At 44.3% G+C, this 8,178-nt stretch overlaps 1 long non-coding RNA gene across 1 annotated transcript; it reads left to right on the top strand.

Moving 5' to 3' along the window:
• Window positions 1-3,659: 3,659 nt before the first annotated feature.
• Window positions 3,660-4,656, top strand: LOC125514969. The gene is made up of 2 exons (XR_007286723.1): window positions 3,660-3,885; window positions 4,015-4,656. It is a non-coding gene; the product is annotated as an uncharacterized LOC125514969 (long non-coding RNA).
• Window positions 4,657-8,178: the final 3,522 nt, after the last annotated feature.

The following is an 8,178-nucleotide window of genomic DNA, read 5'->3' as shown; positions in this document are numbered from 1 at the left end:
TCGATGATCCGTTCCTTAAGCAGCTGGTACTGGATCTGAGGGACCAAGTGTGGCTGCTTGAGAGGTTGAACTCGAACTTGCATGATGCTATAAGGAACGCTGAAGCTCAAGTTGAATAGCTGACTCGTCGTCTCCATGAAGCTAATGAGCCATTGCATGTGCAACCCGCAGCTGTGGTGCCAGTTGTGTTGCCAAATCAGAGGTTCAAACGCATGGCCAGCGCTATGTATGTGTTGCTGGTAGCTCTGTTTTGCTACATCTTCCTTAGGGTTTATTAGATGGTTCTGTTTACGAACAAGTAATATCTTGATCATGTTCTATGTGTTGGTGTGAGTGTGAGTGTGAGATTTAGTGCATGTAGAATCCATCCCAGCCTGTCCCTTAAGATTAGTTGTATGAGTGTGAGCGTGACCCCGAGGGCATGCCGAATGTATCCTATCCCAGTATGTGTGACAAAATTCGTAGTTTCAGTGCATTATTGTTTGAAACGATTAAGAGGTGTTGGATTATGTCCATGAAAAAAAGTCGGTTACATTCGACCTATTTAGAAGAGGAGATACATCATAAATTGTTTCAGTTTAAACGTACATAGAAAATGCTAAGATATAGCATATCAATAATTTAGATGACAAGGAAAGAGCCCTTGATCGCTTCGATGGCATCATGTGGGATTAGCGACTCGTTTCTTTGGAGACGCAAGACCTCATAGATCATGAGGTTCTTGTGCATGTCCAGGTTGGCCTGTGAATTAGTTTTGTGAATTAGCCAAAAGGTCGGTAACAATAATTCTTGGTATTGCTGTAATTCTTAAAAAGGGAAGTTACCTTGGTCAAAGGGATTTGCAGTTTATCGCCGTTGAAATTCCTAGCAAGAAATGTTGCGCATATTCCATAATCTTCTCTGATGGACCATGCGTGCGAAGATGTAAGCAGGCAATAGCTGAATTTTAATATAACATTAAAGACAGATGAGCTGGAAGTATATTTCAACTTACTTATCAACCTTCTCCACCATCAGCATTGGGAATGACCTGGTCCATTCTCCACAGCTGCAATGCCATGACTCATAGAGGCACTGGAGGCATCTGAACAGAGCGGAATGCAGAAGGTTTGACACATATGTGTGCATGTTTACCCTGCGATTGCTAAATCCAAATGGTCCAACTGCTGGATCAAGAACGACTATCCTCCTTTTTAGCATGTAAAATGAGTAGACGGCCCATCCATCGGGCAAGACAGCTGGTATGTGCCACTGTTGGGAAATGTTAATTGACAACTAAATTAGTAAGTGTGACATGGAATGTGTAAAACAGATGCCAGCAGTTAAAAAATAGGGCTTTGTTCTATACTTACCATTCTAGTTGAGGCAGGGTTCCATTTATCAAGTGCACCGGTGAAGCTAGTGCGGATGGATTGGATTGTTAAGGGGTCAGCGTTCGACAACACAGCTGTCTGCAAGAAAAAAGGCATTTCGTGTTGGACCATGTAATGGAAACTTTAATAAATCAAAATAGGAGTTATCAGAGGGGTCAAATGTTAGTGAACGTTGGACTTACAGCAAACTCAGGTTCAATGAATTTCCTCCATATCATCCCTGCGCTATCTTTAGTGAACAAAAAATCCATCTGCTGGAGTCGTCTGAAAATTACTGAGGCCATCTCATGGCCAAGATGTTCGCTTCCTGCTAGTTGTTGCTTGATTTCTGTTCCATCAATTGATACTAGCCTTGGATGTGGGTGCACGATCCATTTCCTATAAAGAGTCCATAAAATGAGATGTTGTCATGTGAAGCGTAACATAAACATTATAAAACAATTATGGTCTCATTTCGGAAAGAAAAAATTGCCTATCTTGGCAATACCTCTCTAGCAGTAAGGTCGATGCAGCAGATAACCAATCATTGATAGCTTTGAGAACTGTTGGTGATGGTGGGAGTGGCACAGATCCAATTGCCCAAGGGTCGTGTGCTACATTACACTTTGGCAAACGGATTTTGGTTGGGACCATGTCGTTTGTAGTCCCAAATGTGACATAATCAGCCCTTGGACGGAGCTCGGCATAGTATGTAACAATGACAGCTGTGAGATCGTCAAAGAAGTTGTAAACAAACTTGGCAACCTCATTGCGAGCTTCTTGCTTGGCTGACAAAGATGAGTTGTTGACAGTGTCAATGCCGGAGGGAGAAACCATCTGAAGAGGTGTGTCCTGTCGAACACATAGTTTCTTTGATGAGTCTTGCTCATTGATTGAGTTGGGTCCAACAGACCTTTTACGGTCAAATGAGCTATTTGCTGATGAGGTACCTGTAATGCGTAAATTTTGATGGATTATGTCTAGATATGTTGTAGTCTGTTCATGATGATACATGCATAGTAGTACTAATATAGATGCCTGAAACTGAATGCTCACCTTCATTATCGACAGGGCCAGACATCCTTGATACTATCTTGTTCGCAATTGGCATGACAAACAGTTCTTCTTCTCCGGTTGGCACATTGTTAATGTTACCATTGTTCGGGGGCTCGCTCTTCAGAATGCATTGTTTTCGACCATTGGCCTTGCAACACGTACAATTTTCAGCTATGCAGCTAACTATTTTATCTGCGAAACTAAACATCGAGTTCTGGAAAGATTCCCTCATCTCTGATATTCTAGCCAGCCCACGCGCATTGTGCTCTCTCAGATGTATGCCAAGCTTCTCGCCCGACTGTGAACAAGACAGATAAATTGCTTAGATAGTAAGATGTGCAACTGAGGTCGGGAAGTTAAATTTGTTTGCTCTCCTAAGTGTAAAATACTCACAACGGACGGGTACTTGGTACGCAGATGTTTTGAAAATTCAAGTGGACCAGACTTGCCATAATTGTTTCAGGGGATAGGCGTTGATGGAGTCTGCACTCTTTTTGTGTTGGGTGATGCCCTTGACTTGATTGGGTTGAAAACAATGTCGGTGGCGCATACAATTTCTTTGCTGATATTAAGATTCTGTCGGGCCTGAAATATATTGATGGATATTTGTTAGTACACTATAAGAAATGAACATATATGGAATCATATTTCGCCATGGAACAAGAACATCTAGACTAGCATGCATACCGATGCGCCGTGGAATGATATTTCACCAGCTCCCATGTTAACAGAAATGGCCTCAATCATTTTCTTCATTAAATCATAATCAAAAAGTGCCATTCGCGGGAACATTCCCCTTGCTTTGCTCAACAAACCCAGGTCGAGGCTATCTAATACAAAAACCTGTATATATGGTGTAGATTCAGAAGGGAAAACTTAGCTGATCATTGGTTTATAACCAAATCATGCGAACTGCTTGATGAAAAGGGAAATAAATTAAGACAATTCTAATGTGGGAAGTCCTCCGTACCTGCAGGAACAAGTGGCATCCAACAATGTGGATGGTGGGGGTGTGCTTTGTGACATCTGTCTTAAACTTCCTAACAGCTTGCAAGAGGTGCTTCAAAAGGTAACCGCACCAGTTCCATTCTTTGATTTTAGATACATCGTTAATTGCTGCCCAGAAATCAATTGTAATGTAGTAATGCTTGGCTGACGGTGCGAGCACATGACCTACGGCGAAAATGACAAAAGCAATCTTGAAACACTCAAGTTCTATCTTCCTAGAATCAGCGGAGATGTCCCGCATCATATATGCCTCTGCTGCCTTGAGGCTGTGTGTACCTTTGTCACCAAAGCTAGCTGCAAATCTTGAATACTCAATACACGCTTCTGACAGTTCAATGCCTTCTGATCGTATTGTTTTCTCACCGCAAGGGATGGCAAAAACATGGTGTACTTCTTGGTCAGACAACTCAAGCATGCCTTGGCCCTCCAAGTTGATTGTGCTACTGTCCACATCAACTCTATACATTAGGTAAGAACTATATTTCAGATTTAACTTCTGCCATGATTTTATCAGGAGCAAGCCTTCAAAACCAATTTCCCTTACGAGCTTTTTCTTAAAATCAGAAAACTTTGCTATTAATGAACCTAATTTCAACAGAGAAAGCCTGGATGTAATCGCAGGACTACTGGGAGGGCCACTTGATCCACCAGAACAGTCCACATCACTACCCAGTTCATCAGGAGAATAATCGCTGGGATTTTCTTTGTCCATAACCGATGGAACTTCATCAGTGCTTGCTATATGGTCCATTTTGCTAGGTCTAAAATGACCTACGATGTTTAGAGACAATGGGAGGGGGTGAGATTCCAGAACAAATAGAAACTGGACGAACTTAGACTGTGCTAACCAACCAATTGCTTTGACACAAAGAGCTAGTATGAATACCTTGTTTGCGAAGGTTGATGTGCTTCCCGGGCCAACTGGTAGCATAGATGGCGAGGATCCGAACGAGATCGAAGAAATGGAGATCCAAGCAGCTGCTCCAGGGGAGGAGATAAGATGAGGAGAGGAAGAAGACGAGCTAGTTCAATGGAGTTTGGTGTGGTGTGGTAAGTGCGAGGGCAGGTCGTGGTTGGGATGAGAGCAGAGGACAGTTGACAAGACAACACCATGCCTCTTTCAATAATCAGGGTGGGTCCAGATTCTTCCAATGTTACTGTTCACATGCCATGCCAGCGGCGCTGTACCGCAGCAGTAAACTTAATACTGTCCATTAGTACTGATGATTGGGTAGCCAGCTGATTAGTAATCTGATCTTGACTAGTGTTAGACCAGATGCCAAATTAGTAAACCATCGAACGAAATAGAAATGAATCCTATATCATAATCCTCTCATTGATAAGAACAACACGCTGAACTTGGGAACATTTGGAAGTTAGCAATTTGATTATAATAAAAATGGACAGGCAACGCAAGTAGATCTCCTACGTGTGGAACATTTAGTCAAAACAAAATCAGTTGGTCATGTCAACAATTAGCTAATGGGACAAGTTCATACTGTTATCGAGCTAATCGAACATGCCTTCACGTGCCGACAGGGCTGCCCATACGACTGGCCAAATTTACTTTTCTCAGGACATGTGAGGCGGCTAGATGTGTGCCAGGGAACACTACTATAGACATTGAGCACCTGCTAGATTCTCACCCTAGTGTTGCGCAATACGCGGGCTGGAAAGGCTCTACGGCCGACAGTGAGCGTGAATACAGGAAAGGCTCGCATCCCAATAGGATATGAACAGACGAGATTCAGGCCTACCTGAAGCTCGGCCTCCATTAGGCATTTTCGGGACGGGAGGCCGCTGGTGCAGGGGGTCTCGATCTAGATCTGGCTCGGGGTGGGTGGCGTGGGAGTACGTGGAGTGGACGGTTGGTGGCATAGTAGCAGCGTGGTGTGTCTCACCTGCGCTACAACTATCCATATAGCAGTAGCGCAGGTTTTATACCCCACGCTATTACTATTGTATGACGAGGGAGCAGGGTGGAAATCATTTAGTAGCACCGCAGGTTTTTTGAGCCCGTGCTACTACTATGTCATACCAGTAGCGTGTTTTTTCTGCCACGCTACTACTAAATAGCAGTAGTGTGGGCCAAAAAACCCACGCTACTACTAAATGTCTATCTATAAGCGTTTTCCTAGTAGTGTGGGGCCTATCTTAGAGGCAAGGCTCTATACACTGGAGTATTTTTGATGTGTCCCGTCAACTCGCAGAACGAGGAGAAGCTTGCTTAGCACGCCGTCTCCCCCACCCACGGGCGCGGTGGCTCGCGGGATGAGGTGAAGCTTGCTTACTACGCCTTACGCCCGCTCCCTCGCCCATGCGCGTGGTGGCTCGCAGGACGAGGAGAAAAATTTACTACTCCCTCCATTTACTCCTCGTCCCTACTACCTTGGTTATAGAGATTATATCATATTGTTTGGAATATATATGTCCTTTAGTAGATTTCAATATGAACTACTAGTACATACTCCAAACACTGATGTATATAGACGTATTTTAGAGTGTAGATTCACTCATTTTGCTCCGTATGTAGCACTCTCCCTCGCCCCTCGACCCTCGCCCACGTGGTGGACGTGCAACATTTCATTCGGTCTCATATAGCCAGAACGATATATACTGCACTACCATTATTGCTCGACTTCCTGAAGAGGCGAAGAGCCAATCGCAAGGTTAATATTTTGGAGATGCCAAGTGCAAGGTTATAGGAGAACGAGTAGTAGGTGCCGCGTCATTTATAAATAAAGTTTTTTTTCTTCAGTGGCACGTACGCAATATGATAGGTTCATATGGAGAGAAAAGGAAACCGCTCCACTATATACATAGTCAGGAAGGGCCAGCCTACACTGTTGCTTGCTGGGGTTGCTCTCTTCACACTCTCTCGCACAAAATGACTATGGCCACATCTCTAACATCCCAGCAGATCACGTCCGCTTGGGGAAGGGGTGGATGCTTAGTGTAGATGCGGTGGCCGTCGCCGACGGCGAAAACCCACTGTCGGCACGTTCCGATCAGGGGTCCCCGCCATTCTCTCTCACAAAGCCGGTGAGGTTGCCTTCGTCCCTTGCTCACTGCCGCGACGTGGGCAGTTGCCGCCTCCCGCCGCCCTCCTCAAGGTTGAGCTACGTCCCTCAGGTACAACCCCCTTCACAGCCGGCTTGCACCATGCTCCAGCTGCCCACATCACTCCCTGTGGATATTTCTCTACTTCTTTGCCCCGCACATACCTCTATCGGCTTCTACGTACTGTATTTGTGATGAGTTTATGTCTCATCAACTAGTCCCAGTAATCTTATTCTAATCACACTTGTTCAATTTCTTTGCCACAGGGATGCTCATCTCGATTTTGGTGAAACTGCACAAATGATCCAATGGTCAAAAGGTTGCAAACTTCATTTATTAGGAAGCTCGAACATTGCCAGCAAATTGAAGCTTGGTTGGGATTCACGGTTCAAGGGCTAGGGACTGCATGGATCGTTTTTTTCTTTAGCTGCCTCTGTTCCAAAATAAATGTCAACTTTAGTAGTAGTACAACTTTGTACCAAAGTTTGCACAAAATTGAGACACTTATTTTGGAATGGAGGGAGTACATATTTGCTATGATCTGTCAATCATTGAGATGCAATAGCATGCATGTTAGTCTCCTTTGTATTTGATGAAATGTTGCAACGGGCAACCTTGGACGCAAGATACATGTAACAGAAGCTGGAAGCTTCATAGCATTGTACAAATTTATCTCGCTGATAAATTACAGTACGTACTATACTAGTACTTCCTCCGTTCCTAAATATAAGTCTTTGTAGAGATTTCACCATGAACCACATGCGGATGTATATAGATGCATTTTAAGTGTAGATTCATTCATTTTGTCCGTATGTAGTGGAATCTCTACAAAGACTTATCTACTAGTAATAGCTAGCCCCCACTACTAGGAATTCTCCATCGTCTCCTTGAGCCACATCATCAAAATTGATGTAGCCGTTAGATGAAGTAAATCAGTCCATAATAGCCGTCTGATCTAGATGTTGAGAGGCTCCGCACTAAGCCACATGCAAGCATGTAGAAATACCGTGGCACATGCGTGTGAGTGGGTTTTAAATCACATCAACATGTCTGCATGCAAGCATGCACCGGTAGCATGCATGTAAGTGAGCTTTTAAGTCCCATTAACATGTCAAAAAGAAAAAATATAATCCCATTATGCAGTAGGAGTTGGCTGATCTTTTTTCCTTACGTGGGATGATCTAAATGATGATGGGAGTTTATTTAGTTTGGCTACCACATTTGTCATGCGGTTATAGAGTTTTTTTTTGTTCTATGAAATCGATAATTTTGCGCAGAGAGATATACCGATGTTCCGCGCCAACGCGCGGGGACTCATCTAGCAATATTTAGGAACGGAGGGAGTACTATGTAAAGAGTTAGGTGTCGCACGGTGATAGTGTGAGGTGGGCCATGTAATCACTGAGCCTGTGTGTTTTCACTGCTCTTGCACGCCTCCGCTGTAAGAATGGAGAAAATTGTAATCTAGTAGTAGTATACTCCTACCTCCTTTCGCCAAAAGCGTGTGACTTCCAGCAGCCCTACCACCTCAGTAATAAAGACCAATGGGCCGTCAAATCAAATAGACCCAGCAGTAAGTTGGACGGACGAAGCAACCATCACTCTTGCGCCAGTGAGAGGTCGCGTCCGCTCTGCCCGGGCATGAATGCGGCACCGATTCTTTGGAGCGGCGCTGACCGTTTCTGGCGGGAAGCGCGCGCGG

The sequence above is a fragment of the Triticum urartu genome, chromosome 6, assembly GCF_003073215.2.
Source record: "Triticum urartu cultivar G1812 chromosome 6, Tu2.1, whole genome shotgun sequence".
Classification (NCBI taxonomy): Eukaryota; Viridiplantae; Streptophyta; class Magnoliopsida; order Poales; family Poaceae; genus Triticum; species Triticum urartu.
The sequence above is the reverse complement of the archived record's forward strand: the minus strand, read 5'-3'. Positions and strand labels throughout refer to the sequence as shown.